The sequence below is a fragment of the Rhamphochromis longiceps genome, linkage group LG10 (genome assembly GCF_057381845.1).
Source record: "Rhamphochromis longiceps isolate RC_006_pf linkage group LG10, R_longiceps_female_GT1.1, whole genome shotgun sequence".
Taxonomy (NCBI): Eukaryota; Metazoa; Chordata; class Actinopteri; order Cichliformes; family Cichlidae; genus Rhamphochromis; species Rhamphochromis longiceps.
The window spans coordinates 33114662-33138396 of record NC_140566.1 but is presented as its reverse complement, the minus strand read 5'-3'; the positions used below and the strand labels follow the sequence as shown (position 1 = coordinate 33138396).

The 23735-nt window shown below is 41.1% G+C and overlaps 1 protein-coding gene across 3 annotated transcripts in view; it reads right to left on the bottom strand.

Annotated features, from left to right (window-relative positions):
- The window catches only part of sgcd (sarcoglycan, delta (dystrophin-associated glycoprotein)), a 343513-nt gene that overhangs the window by 158324 nt on the left and 161454 nt on the right, over window positions 1–23735 (bottom strand). The window lies entirely within an intron of this gene.

Sequence of the window (23735 nt, the reverse complement as noted above, 5' to 3'; positions counted from 1 at the left end):
CAGAGGCCTAAAGTATAAAGCAGGACTTGGCTGGATAACTTCAGGTTTAATCTGGGATTTTGACTTCAGTAACTCAAATAACCACGATGAAGGTGAGCAGAAGAGCATCTTTGCAGAAACAACATTTTAAGCCTTGAAGCAGACGAGCTACAGCAGCAGAACACCATCCCTGTTAGCTGAAACGGAGGGTGCAGTTCATACAAGCTCACCAAAATCAGATAAAGGATGTTTGCAGCAGGTTAATACGTCACGTCACAAATCAAACATCATCTCAAACTGGTTTCTTGAACATGAGTTCACTGTACCCAAATGTACCTCACCGAATGCCACCAAGCTTTATGGAAGTTTTCAAAGTCAGTCTCAGCAAGAAGTAACCAATGAAGTGTTGGATTAGCGCGGGTGGCCTTTTCAGCACCACTGGCATCAAAAACATGTTTTGGTCGCACTGACGCAACATCTTTCAAACAGTAATGGTAAATATTTCAGCATTCATTAGGCAAAAGAGCAACATTTCTATTCATCACGGTCCAATCATCGTTTGTCTTTGAGCTCTTATTGGGTCTTCACCGTCTCCTGAGAAAACTGTCTGCCTGTTTAGCTGCTAAATGTTCCACTGGTGCTGGTGTGGAACAGCAATAACAGCATCAATTTACTCTAATCTGGCCTTTATGTATTCAGCCATTATTGTAGCCCCTTGGGGCTGCAGGATGGAGCTGACTATGATTGCTTGGATGCAGCTCTGCGGAGCCACAGAGGAAAATGACTTTAAGATAAGAGATTGGACACAACTGAACATTACTACAAATAACATGCCGTAAACATTCCTCTCACATACTCCTATCCAATAGCTCTCATTTGAGTCACTGACTGGCCACTCAGTCCTTGGCACAATGAAAGAGAGTTTAGTTAGCAATCCCATTGATTGATTACCCCATAAGTGGTCTATAACTCCATTATAACCCCTTGCCCCATTGATGTGCCGATAGCAGCGATTAATGATGATTCTAATTGTCTGCCTTTGATGATGAGGAGGCATTGTTCACTTCTAGCGCCATAATAATGGCCTAATAACTCTGTGGAAAAATACAATTTACTGTCGGTCGCGCTTTGGAGTGCGTGCCTCACACCACCCAAGCCAATTGTTTTTGACAACCACACACATTACCCGCTAACTGAAACAAATGGCACAAGGCAGGGCCCCGGTGAGAGAGTGCTGAAGGCTACAGAGGAGACTCCAAAACACCAGTCAGCAAAAATGGGGAAATCTCATTGTGTATGGTCCGATTTTCATTTCTTTTTTTGAATTGAATATTCTTTATTGTCATTGTCACAGGTACAATGAAATTGAAAGATGTCTCTGGTCAGTGCAACATCACAAAAGATAAATACTTAAAAACTATAATTAAATACTTAAAAACTATAATGATAGGATATAAAAGATAGAAATACATATAAAATACAGTATACTCATACCGTAGATACACCCAAGCAATCCAGGCCTAAGGCCCCATACAGACACTCAACATACGACCTAGTTGATATATCACTCAAACAATCAATCACTCAGTCAATTTGTTAGCGCATCCAACAAAACATGTCTGAAAGCATTCCAACATCAAGGGCACAAATGACAACAGGGGCAATGAAAGTCATCTGCTTTTAGTAGCATTGAGACATGATATTGCAATTGGGTAGAAACTGTGTTTGAGTCTGTTAGTCCTTGTGTATGTTGTTCTATACCGTTTACCTGAAGGCAGCAGTTCGAACATGGAGTGTCCAGGGTGTGAGGTGTCCTTTATGATGTTATGGGCTCTTTTGAGGCAGCGGGAACTGTGTAGGTCTTTCAGTTTGAGGAGAGGGCAGCCGATTGTCCTTTGGGCAGCGTTGATTACTCCCTGGAGTGCTTTCCTCTGAGCCACTGTGCAGCTAGCACAGTGTGTGTGAGGGGAAGATGCAGAGAGCTGAAGAGGTGCAGCTTAGCAACGTCCAGGCTGATAGATAAGCTTGAAATAAAGCTTGAAATAAGCAGTGTGAGAATAAACAAAAGCCAAGCGAGGCGCAAAGCTATCCAAACGGAGATGGTTCTAAAATAGCATTTAAAGTGGACACACACACACATTCATGTAGGGGTGTGTGTAACTGTGAATCTTACTAGTTTTAAGTGCAAAAAAGCTGAAGGTTATTATCCTCGTGGCAAATTTTCTCCTTGTTTTTCTGGCTCTGAATTGGCCACCTTCCTTAATCTCACCCGTGAAGCTGTGATCATCTTGTCTGCTTATTTCAATTATCAATTATTATTATCAATAAGCACCAGAGACATTTGAGTTTCTGAAGAACTGAGGATACAAATGCTTCCACTGGATGAACTGGACTTGAAAAGCCACAGAAAATGTCAAAGGAACTCTGCCCATTTCTGCGTGAAATATCAGGGGCCGTTACACAAACACGACACCAACCCTGAGGTCTTTTGGCAGCTGGGATCAAAACCCCAAGGCCGTGTGTGATGTACGGGCCGAGGGACCTCTATAGCTCTTCCTGTACATAGTCCACTCTGAAAATCACTCAAAGCCCTCCACCACAGTGAGAAGGCACATCACGGAGGGAAGAGATTAGCCTAAAGGTGAATGTCAGTTATTTAGGTTTTCACGCTCATCTATAGCCTCAAGTCGTGAATACTGACCAAAAAAATAAATAAATAAAAAAATCAGGCTTCAGATACAAGCAGCAGAAATGAGCTTCAGGCCACCGGCTGCTGCTCTTCTGCGTCCCCATAGAGAAGGAGAGAGGGAATTTTCAGTTGCTCTGCTCATTCCTTCATCTGAATCCTGGACATCGGTGACCAAAGATAAGAATCCATTTTATTTATTTTTTAATTACATTACTGCAGTGTGGTAATTACAAGTTATCTGTACAGACAAAATCACAGGTTCACCCTTGATTATCTGAGGCTGACCTCGCAGTTTACCACGAGTGCCCGAATCTTTGGTTCAAAACATAAAACACGGGCACGAACACAACGACCAACAGCTGCATGAGCCAAAAGTGGCCAAGGCTGTTTGATCAGCTCTCTGGCAATATCCTCGCAGAGCCTGGGAGAGGGAATTAATGATGCCCCTCATCCTGCACAACACTTGCTTTTCTGCTTCCATCTGCAAGAAGCCCTTCCAAATATGGCTGCGAGTCATGGCAGACAAACCGCTGTCCTGTCCAATCACCCGTTTCAACAGAATCCAGTTCAAATGACATTTGTTTACAAAAAGAATCCCGATTATGAAAACACACAAACATTTGTTAAGCTGAGAAAATTAAAGAAGTTTGCGCAGAGTTAAAGTCTTCAGAAAGAAATTTGGAAACAAGTAGTGAATAAACTTTGAGATGAAGCCGAGTTGAAGTGAATAAAAACACTTTCTAATTCCCCCAAATCCTCGGGCCACGCCACTCAACTTTCAATTTCATTCAGAAATAAAGCTAATATCTTGATTTGATGTGGTTTTGTGCAACTCCCACAAAATCTGCTTTGCAGAAACAAAACAAACTGAACTGAAAAAATCCTTGAAGAAAAACCCCCACAAACGCACACAGAATGCTTCAGGAGTTGCCAAGCTTCTCCAGGTGTTGTGGAGACGACAGCCTCGGCAGCTTGGCAGGAAAGCAAGTCTCCCAGTGACACCAGCATCAAGTCAGATGGAGAAGTGTGTGTGTGTTCCCATCCATTCATGTGTAAATGTGTCACATTTCAGAAAAAACCTTCCACGATCTGAACGCTTCTGTACTGAATGTGTTTCCAGTCAGGGTGGTGAAGGGTGAAGCAACGTCTGCAGCAAGCAGGAACAACTACAGAAACAATGCCCCCCACTGAGACTCCACCTCCCACCTGTATGCGCTGAAGGATAATTACTGAATTTGTTTTCCACACCTTTGTGGACCAGTGTCTTTGTGCTATTTTACTCAACTCTAAAATGTGCATTCATCTTTTTAATAATGTGCTACACACCTCTTATATAAGACAGAGAAGAATGTTTACAGCCTGCAGTGAGAAAGGGCTACTCCTACTTTTCCTCACGTGTCATCGAACGTGCACGGTCGACCGCACCAGCTTAACCGGAAATAATTTCCCTTTAGTGAATATTTCCACTGAAATATTCACTAAACACACTAGACACAATTGCTGTAAATATTTCTTGATTACATTATATACTTTTATTCCACACCAATGATTAAAGAGTGACTTAAATAGGATATTAAGTTAATTTATATCATAACATGTTCTACTACATAATACCATACTGTCCCATACCATATTATAAACTATTTGTCGAGGAGTGAAGAGAGTATCGACCAACATAGACACTGATGATGACCTTAAAGTGATAGTGTATTTTAATGACAGCAGGAAACGAATACAAACAAAAGCAGAAAGCGACAAAGAACTAAACAAAACCTAAACTGGGAGCAACTACAAAAATAAGTATAAAAAAACCAAAGACCTGAGACGTGGAGGACGGCACATGAAAACCAGCGACAAGGATCATGGACCCTGGAATATGGCAAAATACAGCAGGAGATACACAGCTGATCCGACAACAAACAGATGAAGACAGAGGGCTTAAATACACAGAGATAACGAGGGAATGAGATACAGGAGGAGAGCACAGCTGGGAGTAATCACACACAACGAGACCGGGCGAAGCAAACTGAAAACAGTAACACGGCACACGAGACTGTCAAAGTAAAACAGGAAACACGAGACAAGCACAGAGACGCGGGCTTGACACTGAAACAATGAGAGGTACAGACATGAAAACAAAACGTTACACAAGGAAGCACAGAGGCAGAAACCAAGAGACTAGAGCATGACACTAGGAAATAATGAACTATTCTTCAACTTATTGTATGCAAAGATAAATTTCTTAGTCTCCGTATCTTTGCCTAAAACTGGAAGCATGTTTTTTAGAAGTAGTAAAGTGAGAGAATGCATCAGCCTGAGCAGCTCAATACCGTTTACGGGGCATCCAATAGCACCATTTTGCTGAAGTGAATGGTGTTTCTTTTCTTTTTATTTGGTGTCTGTGCCACGATGATTTGGGCTTACAGCAGCACTGATACAGGACTCTCTTCAGATCACACTTAGGTCTAATTATGAGATGTAACCCTGAACCTCATCCTGTGGTTTCTTTCCACCATCATCTTTTCCTCACACTAATGAAGTAACTGCAAAAGTTGAGTCAATCAAAGAAATGTCAAAAAACTAAACAAACAATTTATTACAGAAACTGGACTCCTGGCTGGTCCCCTGGCAGACAAACCTCCACCACCACCACCCTTCCAACCTCTAAATGCAGACGTTTCCACTCCTTAAAAACAGGCTGTTACTTCTTGGTATCCAGTTATTGGCTGTCAAGTACCGACGCCGAGGGGAACCTTTCTGTTTATATCTCAGAACACGGCGGCTCGACAGACAGATGGCAACATTATTCAAAAATTCAAACGCAATAACAAATTGCTAATGGTTTTCAAAGTTTCAGGAAAGTGCACATTGCGTTAGTGGGTTCTTATTCCTTTACATCTACAGTATTACGCTGTGGATCTACTCGCCTCACAAAGTATATCACAAATCAAATAAATGCACTGCAGTGATGAAATATAACGGCTCTCTCCTCTGTGCTTTCTACACAATTTCCATCCATGCACAAAGAGTTCTGATAGCTTTCCAATAACCTCTTAGGCTAGTGGCTGACTGAGAAACGAATATGGGGCTGGGTTCAAGCAAAAATAATGGCCAATCTCATCAAAGCGGAGGTGTGTGTGTGTGTGTGCACGTTAAGAAAGTGGAGCCGAAGAGCTAGGGAGGAAGAAAATAAGTGGCAAATTGGAGGCAAATCAAAATCATTGGCCTTTGAGTCTTTTTCCCTTCACGGCTGCTTTCCAGTGGTGCCACTTGTTCAGCCAACTATTCATTCAGAGACCCTGAAGAAAACCCAATTGTGGAAAAACAAAGTCTGTCCCTGATTAGAGAGAGAAATGAGGTTTTACTAAATGTTATTGGTCATTCCTGCTGCCAAATAGTCGGGCAGCTCCACATTAGGACTTTTATAGACAACATGTGGATCGGTACCAGGACCCGATGGCTGCTGCCAGTGGATTGGCTATTATTGGGGCTTGCATGCCTCAAAATGTTTGAATACATGGAATGGCTGACAGCCAGAGGGAGTTTATTGGCCATTTCAATGTGTGAGTAAACAAGCAAGTGGAAATAAATCGTAATCAGCTGAATGCAAAGCAAACACTTCCCAGACTGTTGGTCATTTAAGGGAACCTATTGTGCTTTTCCCTGTTTTCTGTTGTGTTAATGTTACTGTTGCAATGACAGATGCTCATATTGAACACAGCTCAATTATGAGATGAGTATTGTAGAATTTCTGCTTTTATTTTTGGCTCTGTGTGGTTTCACAGAGTGAAGACATCCTGAGCAGAGTAGGATCAATTCCCAGTATGATTCAAATAAGGATTATTTTGAACTGTGAATCATGCAAAGCTGCTCTGGTAGAAAAACAAACAAAAAACCTGGAAATGACTGGAAAAGGTCCGCTTTAACCTCCAGACAGACGAAGCTCAAGCGTTTTCTTTAGTTGGAGCACCACAGCCTCAGTTTTTCAGCTCCTTTTGTAAAACTCAACAAGACCATCAGAGATCAGCAGTGATGCAGTGAAAGTCAGTGGGCGCAAAGAGCGGAAGAAATGTGATGAAACTCTGATGAAAGCTGCCTCCCATCTAAACAGGCTTTCGTTCAGGAAGTATTTAGATATGAGGCATTCCAATAAAATATGTATTCACAAACAAAATAAACTAACAATGTTTGCTATCGACACTATTTAGGTAATTTAATACTGCATCATCCAACTATCACTGCAGGAACCTGGCTACCATGGGTTGGGGGTGCAGGGAGCAAGCCGGGGACGAATAACAACTAATGTTTAAATACAGAGTAAGTGAAAGAAAGTGGGTATTTTTGGTAGTCAGACTCGGCTCCGTCTCCTTCTGGACACCTGGAATGTCTGTGTTAGAAGGCTGGAGGTGTGGTGGCGACTCTAGTGTTTCACACATTAGGTTTGGGAACTAAAAGGGAACAGATGATGTTTCTGATTCACAAAAACAATCCTGCATGTTCGAAACTGACAGGCTGGGAGCGACAGCCCCGTCTCACTCACGCTCTAACACGGTATGTCATCTATGAGCATGGAAATGAAGAAAGGCGGCTTCTCTTTATGGGTTTAAGGGTCTGTGCGTCACAGTCTGTTGGTATTGTTGGACCAATGGTCTCTTGGACCATTAGCTGACCAATCATGTTATCGTGATATCACAAGCTATGGAATAATTTTAATCCTAAACCCTTTCTACACAAATTTTTAATAAAATCAACATCGCTTGTTGTTTTACTTTGAAGAAGACCCCGTGTCTCCTGAGAGAAAGTCGTGATCTATTTACTCAGTCCAGTTTACACCAACGTGAACTTTGCTGCTGTTTTTGCTACACTGGCCACACGTTTTCACTTCACGGAGCTCTGACATCACACATGGACGTGTGTGTTCAGGCTAATTTGCAGTTGTCTCTCTGAATGTGCGGGCTCTGCACACCCTTTCCACTACAGCTTCATGATTGTTTTTTGATTTGTGTAATTAGATTAGTCAGGTTTGTTTGAAGGCAAAGGCAGAAGATGTATTATGTTGGCGAGATAAACGAACCAGAAGCACCTTTTATGTTTCTGTTCAGTGTCAGTAGGTTAAATGGTTGTGCAGTTATTGCACTTGGTAAATAAAGGGTTTTTTGACCCGTATTCTTAAGTGCTCCAGCAGTTCAGCCTTTTGTCCCACTTTGTTGCCCCTCATTAACACTAAGGCCATGCACTCAGTGCTGCACCACACTGCACCGTCTCACTGGCCCATTACAGATGAAACAATACTTACAAATAACAGTAAATAGTGTAATGAAAGGTGTGACCTGCCCACAATCAGACACAGCTGCTTTTTATCGATTAAACAATAAATATAAAAAGAAGAAGAAAGCAACCAATTTTACTAGTTTATTCTGCCATATAGGCGTGAAGCCAGGCCCAGAGCCAGGCCTGACTGCAGGGCATAATGAATACTTAAACAGCTGAGTAACTTCCTTTTCTTTTATAATTGGATACAACTATAAAGAAGGTTTATTCTTCACCTCTTTGTTATTTAAGTGGCTTTAGCAGGCCTGTTGACAGCATTGTTGAGCACATGATTAGGATAATTTGGCAAAACTGTTCTCCTCTACGCCAGGAGGAAGAATCGTATCGGTTATGCACGGTATCTCAACACACTATTATTTTTTTAAAGAAAAATGTGAATACCAAAATCTGTGCTAGCAAGCACACTCAACAAGCAGCGGGTGCTGTAACGCAGTCAGTTCTTCTTTTACTTTTTTACTCTTATGCTGTTTTGTAGATCACAAGGTTTAAAACTACTTATAAACACACACACAGAGTAACTCCACCAGAGTGCCTATTTCGGGTCACTTTTGCCAGTCCAAGCCCGGGTAAAGGAGCAGGGTTGGAATTGTGACATTAAAAAAAACAATAATTGCTAAAATAAATTTAATTTGTAGTTCTAAATAAACTCTAAATGCATTTAGGACGTTTTTTACTCACTTTATGTCTCTTCCACGATGTTATTTCTCTCTCCAACAACATAGGTTACAATTAGATTAGCATCGCCTCTGTCAGTGCGCCCCAGGGTGGCTGTGGCTACAATGTAGCTGCCATCACCAGTGTGTGAATGTGTGCGTGAATGGGTGGATGACTGGATATGTAAAGCGCTTTGGGGTCCTTAGGGACTAGTAAAGCGCTATACAAATACAGGCCATTTACCATTTAGCATGACCAATTATGCAAATTAGGCGATGACTTCATTTAGCGACTTCTAGCGACTTTTAGGACAGCCAATAGCGATTTTCCTTACTGAGGAGTTGGCAACACTGCTTGCAGTAGCACAGGAACAGAGCGGGAGGGAGAGAGAGAGAAAGAGAGCCAGGGATAACAACGTCACATTAGAAAGGTATAGTAATCATCCACAACTACCCATATGGAAAAGAAATAGTAAAAACTTATAGAAGACTTGCTTCAGATTTGGCCTACTTCATATAGTGAATCTTATAAGGCTTATATGATTTACTCATGAAAGTGGCCACTTTCATATATTGTTTTAGTAAGTATCCAAAACATACAAGTTTCATTATATAATTTTTCAAGGGATCTTATATCTGTTTTCACTCTTTGTTTTTCACTCGTTCTGGTTTGTAAGTGTTTTGTGTTGTTTCACTTTAAATTAGTTTAAAAGGAAAAAGCTGAAAATTTAAATAGTTAAAAGTTGAAATGTGAATAGTTGTTTTTTGTATTATATGATTTATTTATTACATTTTATGTGGAGTGAATAAATAAAAGTATATTTACGGTGGCCCCTACAAACAAAGCACGTACAAACTCCAAAACATGTACGAACTCCAAAACACATAAAAACTCCCTAGCACGTACAAACTCCGAAGCACGTACAAACTCCAAAACACGTACAAAACACAACATAAGTGCTCCAGGATGTGTTGAGCTTTTGCTACCTAGTGGCTACATAAGCCAGCAAGTACCAACAACCGGATTTGGTGTGCGGTAGTAACAGGTAAATGAACATTTTTTTAAATTATTTGAATATATATATATATATATATATATATATATATATGAGTTCTTGTGTATAAATACACAAACAATACACATATGCTTTCAATTGTGTAATTTAAGTGATCTAGTAGCTCTGTTTTGGAAGTTCAGTTAACACAGGAAATGTGTTTTGGACTTTGTACGTGCTTTTTGGAGTTTGTACGTGCTTTGACTCTAGGGGCCACCGTATATATTTATATATAAACATATATAAATAGAACCACTTATTTTTTACATTAGTAATTCCTTTCATGCATAATTTTATAATGTTGTTAATAATAAATTAATTAAAGCAACAAAACAACCCGAAGAGCCGGTTGGGAGCCGAAAAAGCCGGCTCTTTTTAGTGAGCCGAGCCGAAAGAGCCGGTTCTCTAAAAAGAGCCGGAAATCCCATCACTATAGCTAAGCAGCCAGGTGAACATGTGGAAATGCATTTGTGTGCAGTCCTCCAAAAAGCCAGCGTAGCTCAAAGATGATGCTAAAGGTTTAGAATGAATGTTGAAGTCGGCAGTTTTCATTGTTTCCAACAATCGTTGCTCTTTAATGTCACGGGGGAAGGTAAAGGACCACCAACAACATGAACGGTAACAGGAGTATCCCCTGGTTATTTTACATAACCAGACTCTGAACCTGGTGACATTAGCACTAAGAGCATCTACACACAGTTCTCCAAAGCTCTACATACCACCTATGCACTACCAACACAGCACCAATCACGGACTTTATCTAGCCTGATAGTTCCTGTGGCCCTGTTACCATGGTGAATGAACTCATGTATCAAGGTTACATTTGAGATTATACAGTATCTCTCTTTTTAAAGAATAAAAAATAAAAACCAGATTATGTCTGCTGGCGCTCTCTCTAGAAAACATATCCAGGTTTTTTGATGGGAATTTTCATGCAAATGAAGACCTGTTTAAATAAATGTCCCTGACTCCAGCAGTAATAGTTTTATGCTCTTTGGTATGCTTTCATAAGTGCACTTTCTCTGTCTGTGGAATATTGAAGCTCCATTTTCATAGTAAAATATCTGAGAATTATATTTCTTTATTCCTAACAAGGAGAGATGTCGAGAAAGTTTCCATTCTGCTTCATCTCATAGACAGAAATCAAAACAGACATTAAAAAAAATGTCTGTTTCATTTTAATTTCATTTGTTCGGCTTTTGCTGTATTTACTTTTAATAAACAGAGAAAATTAAAAGACAAACTGTGAAATAATTCTTACTTTTTTTCCCCAAATACTCCAACATGAATGTAGTTTAGAAAGAAAAGAAGTTGCCATATATTTTGACATTAACTACTACTACTCTGCGCCCAACGAGTGATGTCGCAGTAGTTCCATCAGCTAACTGCTAACAAGCATGGATGGAAGAACTGCATAAACTGTACGGGTGCAGTGTAGAGACAGATAAAACACTAGAAGTTCACCCACCAAAACCGAAACTTCATCAGATGAATCCAAAAACATGGTTCAGTGACTTAGTTGAGGTAAAAGCTAGCATACAGCTAGCATTAGCATTGTTTTGTTTTGTTTTTTATTTTGACTGCAAATTTTGATTTAGATTTAATCACTGTCTTTTGACTAAAACATTTAGTTAAGGCATAGCAATTCTTGAACTTTAACTATACCTAATCTAAAGTTGAGACAGAATAAAATAAGTTGTTTTTTTTATGTTTTTACCAGTGAGCTTTGTGGCACATGGTTTAATAAACATCTTGTTTTCCTTGACATTCAATATGAAATGTGTCCATTTGTCTGCTCTTCGCTTCCTTTAAAATGTTTTCATGAGAAACAGGAAGCACTGAAGCTAGCTAGTTGTACCATTTCCCCAAATGGGAAATGGTACAACTAGCTAGCTTTTTGTTAGCATGCCGTCTGTGCAGATGTTAGCAAAGAGCCGATATCGTGTTTCTGTCCTAAACTAATTTTGACATTATTGCGTGCTCTTGTCTTTTCATGCAATATAAATAAAGGTATTGTTCACTTCACTGCGTCATCATTTTCATCCTCCGTGCACATGAACAGTAGAATTAATAATACGAGTGACACCAGAGAAAATTCTTATATCTTTAGCAACATCTCCCTTTTAGGAAGCATCTGAGTGACTACAGGCCAACACTTAAGTTGTAACACATTCGAATGTGATCCTCTGTACCTCTTATTTTGTGCATATACAGGCTCCTGTGCTCAGACGTGTGTAAAAAGTATGCAGCAGAACATCTAACACATGCAGGTGCTATTGTCTGCATGCCACAAGCACAGAAACATCAGTGTTTGCTAATTTTAGCTGAAAACGTGCCCTCAGACATACGAGCCATACGAGCAGAACCTCATCATAGATCTACCTTTATGAACAGATAGGCCCGTGAGCCCTGAGGCCATACTTCACAAGTATAATTACAGTAACTTAATCTTTAATGTCACCAAAGCTAACAGGTTCTCTGCTAGCATGAATTTATTATCTGTTAAAACGTTTAATCACAGACTGGATTTAACGCGGAGAGGAGCAGAGAGGACGTCATCACATTAAAGCAGAGCAAAATAAAACCTGAAGATGTGGCTTTCGGCAAGAGACACGCAAGTATTAGCGGAGGGAAAAGAGAATCGGAAAGAAGTGGGAGTGACGCTGCCAAGCTCCGAGTCTGGATCGGCACCCCCTGTGGTGATTTAGATGTTTTGGACTTCAACCAGACAGAGCTGAACACCCTCCAAAGTGTGCTCAGACAGGCAGTGATGGGTAAGAGAAACAGGGAGGGGTGGGGAGAGAGTAGGGCGGTGGGGGGGTAAATGAGGGGAAGAAACAGGAAGAGCTGACATGATGGCAGTATTTAGACAGAGAGGCAGCAGACTGGGAGGTAAAGATGAAGAAGCATTTCCTTGGCAGCATAAAGAGGCTCCTGGGATCGACTTTTCCTGCTTTTACCATCACCAAAAATAACATGAGGCCCTAAATCCCTGCATTTAACCCCTGTGTGTCTCTGTTGGTAGTGAAGGAGGCTGTTTCTTTCCTTTCTACCACTGTAGGGAATATTATTTTTATTATTAAATCGTATTTCTCTAGGCTGCTAATGTTACCCCTAATCGCTTGCACACTCGTTGCACATAGTGTAAACTTTCATGCTCCACGGGTGCTGAGTTTTTCCTGTTTAGATAAAATCAAAATTGCAGCTTTTACTGAGATCTCTCAGATTTGGTAGACCCTCCCACTGCAAGTCAAACTCTTTGAATTTATTGTGCTGCTTTTGTGCAGCATTTAGAAATGTTATCCTTTAACTAATCTCTCTAAGAGAATTAATCCAAGTGGCGTCAAACAAAGCACAGACATCAAACTCACAGCATTTGCATGCTGCGTTTTACAGCAACATATGGCTGCTCTGCACGCCACATATTGCTGCATGATCACTGTTGCATGCACCCTTCACCAGTGAAACATGGCAACCCTTCAACGTGGAGATGGACTTGTTGTTTTTTTTTGGAGGACTACACTTTCAAAGAAGCTGATTATTTTCGTGGTTATAAGACTGTTTTCTCCCTCGGCATAAAAGGCCTATGGGGTATCGTCAGTACTCCACGGGGAAGGGTGGGTGGCGTGGGCGACCGACTTTGGGAACACAATATCTCGTGAATGATCAAATTGATACCACAAACGCATCTATTAAAAATCAACAGTGAATTTAAGTCTCAGAGGTCAAGTCTTAAACACGATAACTCAAGAATCGTAAGTATTTCAAATTGATACCATGGTGCATCTCAGTGACCTCAACCTCGTGATGAAGGTCAGAGGTCATGTTTTCTGAAAATCTCATGGATTTTCAAATTTATAGCTCACATCTAAGGAGAGGCTGAGGGGTAGCACTCGCACCCACCAGTGTTTCTTTAACGTAGGAACTGAAGCTCGGCTGTTCACGTTTAGGAGCTCATAATGAATAAACTTAAATAAATCAATCGGCCCACCTCTGGTTTTTCAGATCACACAGAAATTGTTTAGGATTCAAGGAATTGTGATATAATCAGAGTTAACGGGAGCAAACAGATCCCCAGCAAGGCGACACTGTCGTCACATTAACGTGCCGTAATGAACTGAATCCACTCGTCACATTACTAGTTACTAATCGAGTTGTCACCTGCATTGCATAAACTCTTCAGATCTCTGTTGGAGAATGAATGAATTATCTGTTGTGAGGAAGAAAATGAGGCAAAGGAGGAGAAAGAAAGGCTTTAGGTTGGTGTGAGAGGAAGCAGTCGAGAGTCCTCTTAGATGAGACCCAGCGCAGTGACAGGTCAGCACTGTGCTCCTCGCCGGTGTCCCAGGAGTGAGACACTGATGCTAAATTGTGTGTCTTTTTTCCCTGCTCGCTCACTCGCTCTCTTCTCCCCCCACCCCACTTTTTATTTGCTCACTCCTTACCAGCTACTGGCAGTGAGAGGCTAACATCTTAATCATAATTGTGTCATGAACCATAAACACTCATACGCTCGGCCGTGGAAGCAGCCTTGGGGGAAGTATCGGTGTTGAATAATAACAACAATAACTTTAGTCGCAGAGCACTTCTGCTGAACTTTTCACAGCTTATTTGTGTTTACATATAACGGCCGACTCTGACGGCTGGAGGGGAATAACAATGCAAATTTATATTTACAGCGAATCCACGGATTTTGTGTTAACACGTCGTTTTAGTCTCACATCTTGTTAGTACTTGTTTTAATGACATCGCGGCCTATAAAAGCATCACTCAGTGCAGGATGCTGGTCTCGATGGGGAAACTAGTACATGGATGTTAGCGTAGCTTGTTCTGAGGGGGTTTAAGACGTCTAAAAGCTGCTTCGAGTTGCAGCACATGACAGGAGGCAGAGTTAAAGTCAGAGTGGGTTTTCCTCTCTGTGAAGCAATGAGCTGTGGTTCAGTTACAGGAGGGCCCAAGAAAAGAGTTCATGAAGTCAACTTCATCTTTAGTATAGTTTGTAGTTTTATTGAATCTTGTATTTCTTTCTGTATCGCTGCTTGGTTTGGTAACATGACTCAGAAGAACAAGGATCGACTTGAGTTTTGGGAAAAAAAGCCAGCAAAATCTCAGGACGTTGGCAAGACGGACTTTTGGACATTTATAACAAACAGGTGCTGTGAGGCTCAATCTACTGTTAATTGTTTTAAGCATCCACTTCACAGCGAGTTCGACTTGTTGCTCTCTGGTCGTCGTTTTATGGTACCTGTGAGGAAGACCAAACAACTCCAGGTTTCTTTTATCCCTACTGCACCCGTCTCCTTAATAGTAACTAACTGTCTCGTCACTTTTTATTATTGCTTTGTTTACCCTTATTGTTGTCCTTGCTGCTAAACTAATTTCCCCTTGCGGGACAATAAATTATTGAATTGGATAGAATTGAATTGAGTAAAATAACGCTAACATCCAAAGCAGCCTTGCAAAGCCCAGACACCAGATTCACGATTGTTTCGTCAAACCACCCAACAACAAATTGTCATTTAACAGATTTGCGATGAGCTGTGATTCAAAAACAAAATACCCCGTAAGTAGACCGGTAATCTAAAAGTCCACGAGGATGTTATTTAAACACAGTGAAGAGAAGGAAATGTCAGTGACTTCCACAAAAAGTATCCTTCTGGTGACCGACGGGCCGCACATTCAGCACATCAGCCCTGGTCTCTTCATCAGAGTTCATCACCTCTCTCTGAAAGCATTTCCAACATGGATGGAAACATTGTTGAGTTTACATTTTCCTGGTGCAGATGTATCGAGCACAGGCTATTTCAGGACCATCAGCAAGTTCAGACTCTGATGCCTGTTTTTGCTGCTTTGCTGATGTGAATAGTCCAACTGAATGCACAGTTATTGCAATGCATTTCATTCATTTTCGTCCCGATAAAATTCTCGTTTGCCAGATTTCATGTCAAGATATCCAACAATGTGCAGTCTGTAGGAACAAAACTTCACATCACAATTTTTCTTTACAGCCATTGTCAACATTTTTTCCATATTTGCACATTTTTCACTTAAATTCTGTGTTTAATAACAAATATATATTTCTTCTAGTAATTTCCAAGTATTTTATGTGTTTCGGCTCTTTAATCAGCATCAGTGTGGCACAACAACTCGACTTAACTGCTATTCTGAAGCTGCAGACGAGTGAAACTTCTGTTCTGTGCTGCAAAGTACTGCTGGCACAAAGACAGGGGATCCTCTCCAGTAGAAATCGTAGCTGGTGTAGTGCCTCAGTCTCTGTTCGCTGGTATTATACAGGAACTGACTGCGATCCAGGAAATATCAGACACCTCCTACTGGCTTAGCTGTGCATCCGTTAGCAGCATCTTTCTGCCTATCCGATGAGTCCTTGTGGGATTTTTCCGAGAGGGCTTGTGAATTTTCTGAGAATCAACCAGATGGCACACGACTCGTCTTTCCAAAACCACGTTAAATAAATATTAATCTCACAGCCAAAAGCAGCTTCTTGGAAACGCATTCTTGGAAGCGTGACTGGTGTTTGCTGTGGGCTTCCACATGCCTTTCGAGATCAGCAGGGGTTTACCAAATAAAAACAGTTCTTGCAGCTCTAAATCAGGCTTCGGCATCGACGATCCGTCAGGAAAGAACATATTTGCTAAAGATGGCATTCTGTCATTACCACAATGAATATTTCAGTGTGAGCAGGGCAAAAAAGAAACACTGCGTTTTCATCACTGATCCAGTTATGACAGAATCACTTTCTAATTCTTCACCTCTTATTTTTTTTCGGCCATGTTGACATGACACCGTTGTCGTCTGCACATCCATGACCCAAAGGTGCTCTGTTAGGCTGACATCTAGTGATGGTGGAGCTCAACTCATCTTCATTTCCAGCAAACCAGCTGAAGATGATGTGAGCTTTGTGGTAGGCGTGCCATCAGGAGATGGGTACACTGATGTTCAGCTGGTCCTCAGAAGCCCAAACTGTGCTTTTGTCTAATTTGGTGTGGATTATATCCAAAACTGTAACTAAAACTGGAAGCAGGCATAAACAGAACGTACATCTTTTGTTATGGTTGTTTTGGTTTAATGTCAAAGTGGCTGCACTGACAGGTGCTCCAGCAGGGGCAGCTGTTACCAACAGCTGTTTGCTGGGCTCCCAGTATCTGAACTAGACTGTGTTTGGTGCCTTCTGGAACATTTTTACTGGCCGCGCTCCAGTGTTGGTAAATAAAATTCAAGTAAAATTAGACAGCAAAAAGAGCAGGCTTTGCCTTAACCTCCTAAGACCCAAACTTTTCCACAGCATGCATTTTTAATTTCTCTTTGATATTTGGGCTGATTGGGGCCCAATGAATGTAAAAACAAAGAATTACCAGTTTTTGTTTTTTACCTTATTTTTGTTTTTAAGAAAAATAAGAGCTACATATGATCATATTCGTTTAAAATTTTGATAGAACAGTAGCAGTATAATGTCCTCGTAAGTGGATATCAGGCCCATGTAGAGCAAAATTGAGTATTTTGGTCTACATAACCCAAAATGTGATGTCCACATATGTGGACGCCAGGTCCTAGGAGGTTAAAGCAAAGTGGTTCGCTGTATGAAACAACTGATATAGCGAATGTACTTAAGAGCAGGAAAATATTACTGATCCAGAGTGATGATCGGGATCTGAATGTGACATTGCTCTGAGGTCGCTATTCAAATTAATATTTGTTCACCTTTGGTGATGAGGTGCATGACTTAGGAAACTCATTAACAGGTGAAATGATCTTTTGTAGTCTTCAAATGTCATCAAATGAAGTGGCAGGTAACCGCGGTCTCCATGGAAACCGCACGTTATCTGGAAATATCGTAATAGTGTGTTTTCATTTATCCACCACTAACAAATGTGAAAATTTCCCACGTGTGTAACTGATAAAGGTTATCTTATCTTATCTTATTAAGTGATGAAGTGAAGAGCGTGATCTGTTATCATGCATGTACAGAATTACAGAAATAGTTTTAGAAACTGTTGTTTTAGCCATGCGATACAACAACGTCCTGCAAGTTTGCATTTACCGCACTTTTTATTTTCTTCCCAGGAGCCACACTTGTCATTTTTTTAAAGTGACCTTGAGCAGTTGTTCTCCAGATGTCCTGAAGGTCTTTCAAAGTCTTTGGACATCAGCCCCATCACAAATGGTCTCAGTGCAAGGTTAGCTGTGAAGAAGCCATTTTTAAAGGATGGGAAACAGAGAGAAAAGGCTGAGGTTGGGACTGAAAACAGTGACAACAGGAATTCAAAACTGAACGACATCGATATACATGAAGCCATCATTAAACCACAGTGGACACTCTGTCATGACGCAAATACATTTTAGCTGTTTTCAGATTCTGTTAACTTTATGTCCAGTATAGATTAGAGAATAAAATCCACTGCAGTGCTTCTAAGCTGCACATGCCATCTGTTTTCCAGCCTGACATGCCTCCATTCATTAACAAGTTTGAGGAAAAACTTACAATGTATCAGCTTTCACTGTGTCTCTTGCATGAAAGCACATTTCACTTATTTTTCAAGAGCGCTCTCTGTGAAGAGCACTTTTACCCAAAGTGCTTTAGAGTGATGTGAGCCCTTTGGTTTTTAGCACAAATGGGACCAAATAATGAACCTCCTGAACCTTCAGTGCAGCACGGAGTTAAAAGGCACATAATGGCGAGGCGTAGAGACAGGCAAGCATTCACACCTACGGCCGATTCACCAGGTAACCTGACAGAGTATCCACAGGAAACCCACGCAGACCCGGGGAGAGCACGCTGACTCCACACAGAAAGGAGCCGGACTCACCACATCACATTAAAAAGTTTAAGAAGACAACGTAAAGATACATGCAGTAATTAAAACACTGAAACAAAACTTTTTATGAACTTTGCATGGTTTCAATGTCTTAATTACGGTCTACTTGTACCTCTTCATTAAACTTTAATCATTATTAGTTATGAAGTTAATTCAAACTCTTTTAGTTTATACAACCTCACGGACAGGCTGTTTCGATGTTACCCACACTCGACAGGTCTTTGTCTGCTGTTCTTTAATTAGAACACAAGCAGAGTCACTCTGTAACATGACCTCGTTTGTTTTGCAAAACTTAACTGGAGACAGTTTGAAATGATGTCGCTGAGCGAAGCATCGCCGCATCACCGCACTGACCTGTCGGTGCTCTCACAGCAGCACCCACGTCACTGCTTTGTTTATTTAATATGAAAAGAAGTGCACCTTAGCAATAAATATGATGTAAAAATCTTATACGGCTCAGCATTTACAGCTTTGCTTTTTCAAACCTCGATCTTTGATGGTCTTTGCTTTCACTTTAGTTTCCTACAGTGGAGAGTGCTAATAGGGGAGCATCGCTTTGAGCCATGTCATGTTGAGGATAAAATCATAAATCATATTAAAACAATATAATTCATCCTAAATCGACAAGATTGAGTTAAATTCAAGTTAATCTAAAATAATGTTGCTAATTAGCTAAAAGTGCAACTAATCTGCTTAAATACTTTTAGTATTTAGGTTTACAGTGCTGGACAAAGAAGGGTAAATATCAAAACCTCGAACAGTGGAGGGATCACAGAGGGATCCTCAGAGCTAAAACGGACAACGGTCAGATGCTGGAGTTGCTCTGCAGAGATTTTACCGAATCCTAAAGTTTTGGTTTGTTTTCCACCGCTGAATGAAACCAGGGGGAGGGTTATGTGACCTTTAACAAAGGCAGGGTAAGTGAGTGTGAGGGTTTGTCTCGACAGATCTCGACAGCGGCTGAGTGGAAGAGGATTTAGTCAGTCTATTAACGAGCACAGACTGGCTGTCGAGTTGAACTAAACCCTGCGTGCATGTGCTCCACATCCTCTCCAAAGCCGCCTCTGGGGTGACTGTGGCTTTTTTTCCTCCAACACTGTTGTTACTTTTGAAATATATTTGTTAATTTTTATATGCACGGTTAAAAATGATAACCTTAGAAGTTATAAAACCCAAGAAGTTAAACTGTCAGGATTAAGAAGCTGTTTTTGAGCATCATCAACACATGAGCAGCATCCAGCTGGTGTGCAGTAGCAGAAGAAACTCAGCATGGAGAGAACATGCAAACTTCCCACTCAACTCAGTCGGTTCATGAAATGTCAGAACATCTATTGATTTTTAGTTCTTCACATGAAATCCATCTTGAAGAAGATTTTGCATAAAATAACGCTGATCGCATCTCGTGAACATCTGCTTTGCCAACTGATTGCACGGCTCGGTACACCGGCCTGATGAGGAAAAGCTGGAATGTGGAGTCCAGGCTGTCGGTCTGGTGACTCAAACAGGCTCTTCTCCACACAGTCCTCATTTGGCAGCTAGCCACAAAGTGAACAGCCACTTACTGCTAAAGAGACAGCTGTGTCCCAAAACGTCGGCTGCATCCTTCGGAGGCTGCATTTGAAGGCCGCATTTGAAGGCCGATTACGTCACAGCCAGGCGACGAAGCCTGTCCCAATTCGTCGACTCCTTCAAATGCGGCCGACAAATGCGTCCTTCATTTCCCCGAATTTGAAGGATGGGTTGGGTGTGTCCTTCGTGGCCCACCATAGCCCAGAATTCATAGCGCGGCCCAGCCAAATTTCAGTTTCCAACAATGGCGGCTGCTACTAAGTTTTAAAATTACTCTTATTAATCTTTCTGGGCCACAAAATAAACTTTTAACATATTTTCAGGCGAGAAAGTAGCTGTGCAAACTTCAAATATCTGCTTAGTTTATCAAGACATCGCATATTTGCAAAAGTGCGCCGACGTTTTCAGAAACGTCTGTTACCCACCCGCTCGATAGCTAGCCGGGGGTCACTCGAGCCGGCAAGAGCAGCGGACTCCCGGCTTCATCATTTTCAGACCCCTGCTGTCTTTCGCTACTCAGGTTAAACGTGATATATAAGTCACTTAAAAATTTAATTATTTGGCTTTTTTCTGTGTTTTATTTGTTCCAGAGTAAATCAGTTTGGCTGAGATCAAAGTTATTAGATTATTAGATTAAGTAAAACTTTATTAATCCATCGGGTGGGTTCCTCCGGGGTTTTCATACAGCTGAACACGTAGACCACGAAGGCCGGGTCCTCCGAAGGATGCAGCCAACGTTTTGGGACACAGCTACAGTGAAAGTGGACAGTAGATCCTCGGTTTCTTAACATAAAACTCATCGTTCCAGCCAGGAGCAGCACTAAAGTGATCCACTTAAACTGATTTCTAGTTTTAGTGTCGTTTTCTTACTCTGAGTTATCAATTCTGTCCCTAGTTAGCTAACATAAACTAATGCAAGTCTATTAGCTGCAACCAACCAACCACATGACGTCATGTTCCATACTGACAGAAGATGGCGCTAAACACGTTTTTAAACTGTAACTTTGAGCAGTGATTTGTTGAGAGCAGAGCTCAGTGCTGTAAATTAGCTTTTAAGTCTTTAGTGTTTCATGTCCTCTTTAAAGAGGAAAGAACATATTACATGGAGGCGGGAGGAATCGATAATGGAGCAAATTATCTCACTGGTCACATCTGAGGTAAACACCAAACACAGGAACCTCTTGCCTTATACTCTGTGGCTGCAGTGCAAACCGCTGATCCACCGTGCTTGCTTCATTCATTACACCATCTCAGTTTGTTTCATGACAAACTAGGATTTAGTCCCTAAATGTATCAGTCAGAGAAGATCTATCACGGGCTCACCATTCATAGAAACACACAACAATGAAGCATGTGGACGTGACTCAAAGGAACACCGCTTCTCTCCACAAAGGGGTCAGTTTGAGTGTGCTATAGTGGGGTGACCCGATAAAAACAACAAGTGGGAAACTCTGGAAATAAGTTGCCCAGATGTTACTGAAGAGCAGAAATCACACTGAGAATACAGCCCAGATGTGACAGATTCACATCAGTATTTTGTGAAACTGGAAAATGTCATCCTGTCAGACGCTGACACGTCTCACTCTGCAGGACTCAAATGACATATTTCTGATTTTTGTTCCCCCTCTGCCGTTACATCATAATTACTAATTAGTTAATTCTTAATGCCTTGGTAGACACCAACAGGCCATTTTCGAGTATATTTAATTATAGTGAGGTCACTGATTTAGCATATTACACATGCAGCCCGTCAGGATTTTCATGTATTATACAATCTTATTCTTCTAAACCTCTTTGCATTCATTTCCTGTGCTGTCACAAGCTGACTGATGGCGGTTTTGACTTCTCTGCACTTCAAAGATGGTTTCCGGTAAACATCTGTGGTATTTACTGCACTCTGCGCTCATCTACAGCATCATCATTATAGGTGCTCGCCGCGGTTGTCCATCTTCTCTGATGCGGACCGAGCATTCATTTGTATGCACACTGCTGCGTTGTTTGGGTGTCTGGGACTATTTAGAACAACAATTTCTTTGGTAAGTGCCAATCGGTCATGCTGTACTCTCTCAGGGACGTGACAAAGTTTAAAAAAAAAAGAAGTCAGCAATAGGTACGCACACACAGAAGAACAGAAACAAGGGAGACAAAAGTGGAAAAGACAAGAGACAGACAAAGCAGGAGAAGCTAAAATACCTCTCAGGAAAAAAAACATTGAAAAACATCAAAGGAATGGAGAAGAGATGAGAGAGCGAGGAAGCATGAAGGGAGACAGAGAGAAAGAAAAGGGAGAAGCAAAGAGATCACAACCTTCACAGCAAAGGTGAAAACTAAAGACAGTTAAAGGTTATAGAACAACAAAGATTACAGAAAGAGAACGGACGTTTTGTACAGTTATGCACCGTTCTTTGGAAATACAGCTGAAATACTGACGCCTTTGAGAATAAAAACAGCAAACTAAAGTTCACCATTTATAAGATTTGTAATGGTTATTTCACTAATTGTATGTTCAAGCTTTGATAGCAGCAGACGTATGATGTTGTTTCCAGTTTTTGTGACCGGGACCAGCGTTAGAGTTAGTTTACAATGTAACGATTAATCATGTCAGAGCTCTCATCTTCAAGGTGGTGCAGATCAGCTGGTCTGCTGGACTCCCAGTGCAAAGATTAAAAAACAGACGCATACGATGAGAATAGGGGTTATTTGATTAAAATCGATTCTAGCGTGAATAATATCGATTCATTAAAATCCTGAATCGCTTTTTAAACATAAATTAATTTTGTACGAAACACCAGAATCTCAGGCTAAACCTCACAAAATTTCGACAACCACCAAACAGCTAAAAACGTCAACTGCAGCAGGATTCTGCACAAAGACGTAAACACAGAGCGCGGCCGCAGACGTATCAGGATCAGTGAGACGTCAGCTTTCTCACCTGACTAAACGGACACGCCGTCGGGCTGAAAGCCGACAGCTCACTGATTCTGATGCGTCGGCGGGTCTGCGCTCTGTGTTTACGTCTTTTTTTGCGCTGATTCTGAAGCTGCAGGTTTTGTCTCTCTCCAACCAAATTTGACTGAACCAGCAGCAAAAGAAGATCCAAACTACGCTTCATGTTTCACTTCACATAAACATCGTCATGAATTCCCTCTGACCTTTAAATCACACTTCATGCACAGCTCTCTCTCTGTACTTCAAGACCAGTTTCCCATCTAAAAATCTGTTTTCTGCATTGTTCGCTTGCTTATTACGCACCAGTCTACCATCATGTACGGCGCTGCCGGCCGCTGTGTTTGTTTGTTTGTTTTTTAATTTAACTGACGTTCGACAAGAAAGCCTCATTTCCGCTGTTACTGACGAAATGTAAACTTTTTAAAATTACGGGAAATTTCAAAACGCTCAGCTGTGTCTCTAATTAAACCTCTGTAACTTTGCTCTGCTTCACTTCAGCAGCATCAGGTAATGTTTATATGTTGATTCATGGTTTTCTTCTCTTCTTGTTCTACTGCAGAATATTTAAAGCTATCTGCTATAAAAAGCCAGGAAAATCTCCTTCATGTTTTTTTTATGTTTTATGCTCTGTTACTTTGACACAAAGGCATCTGCTGTGATCCTTACACCTCTGATG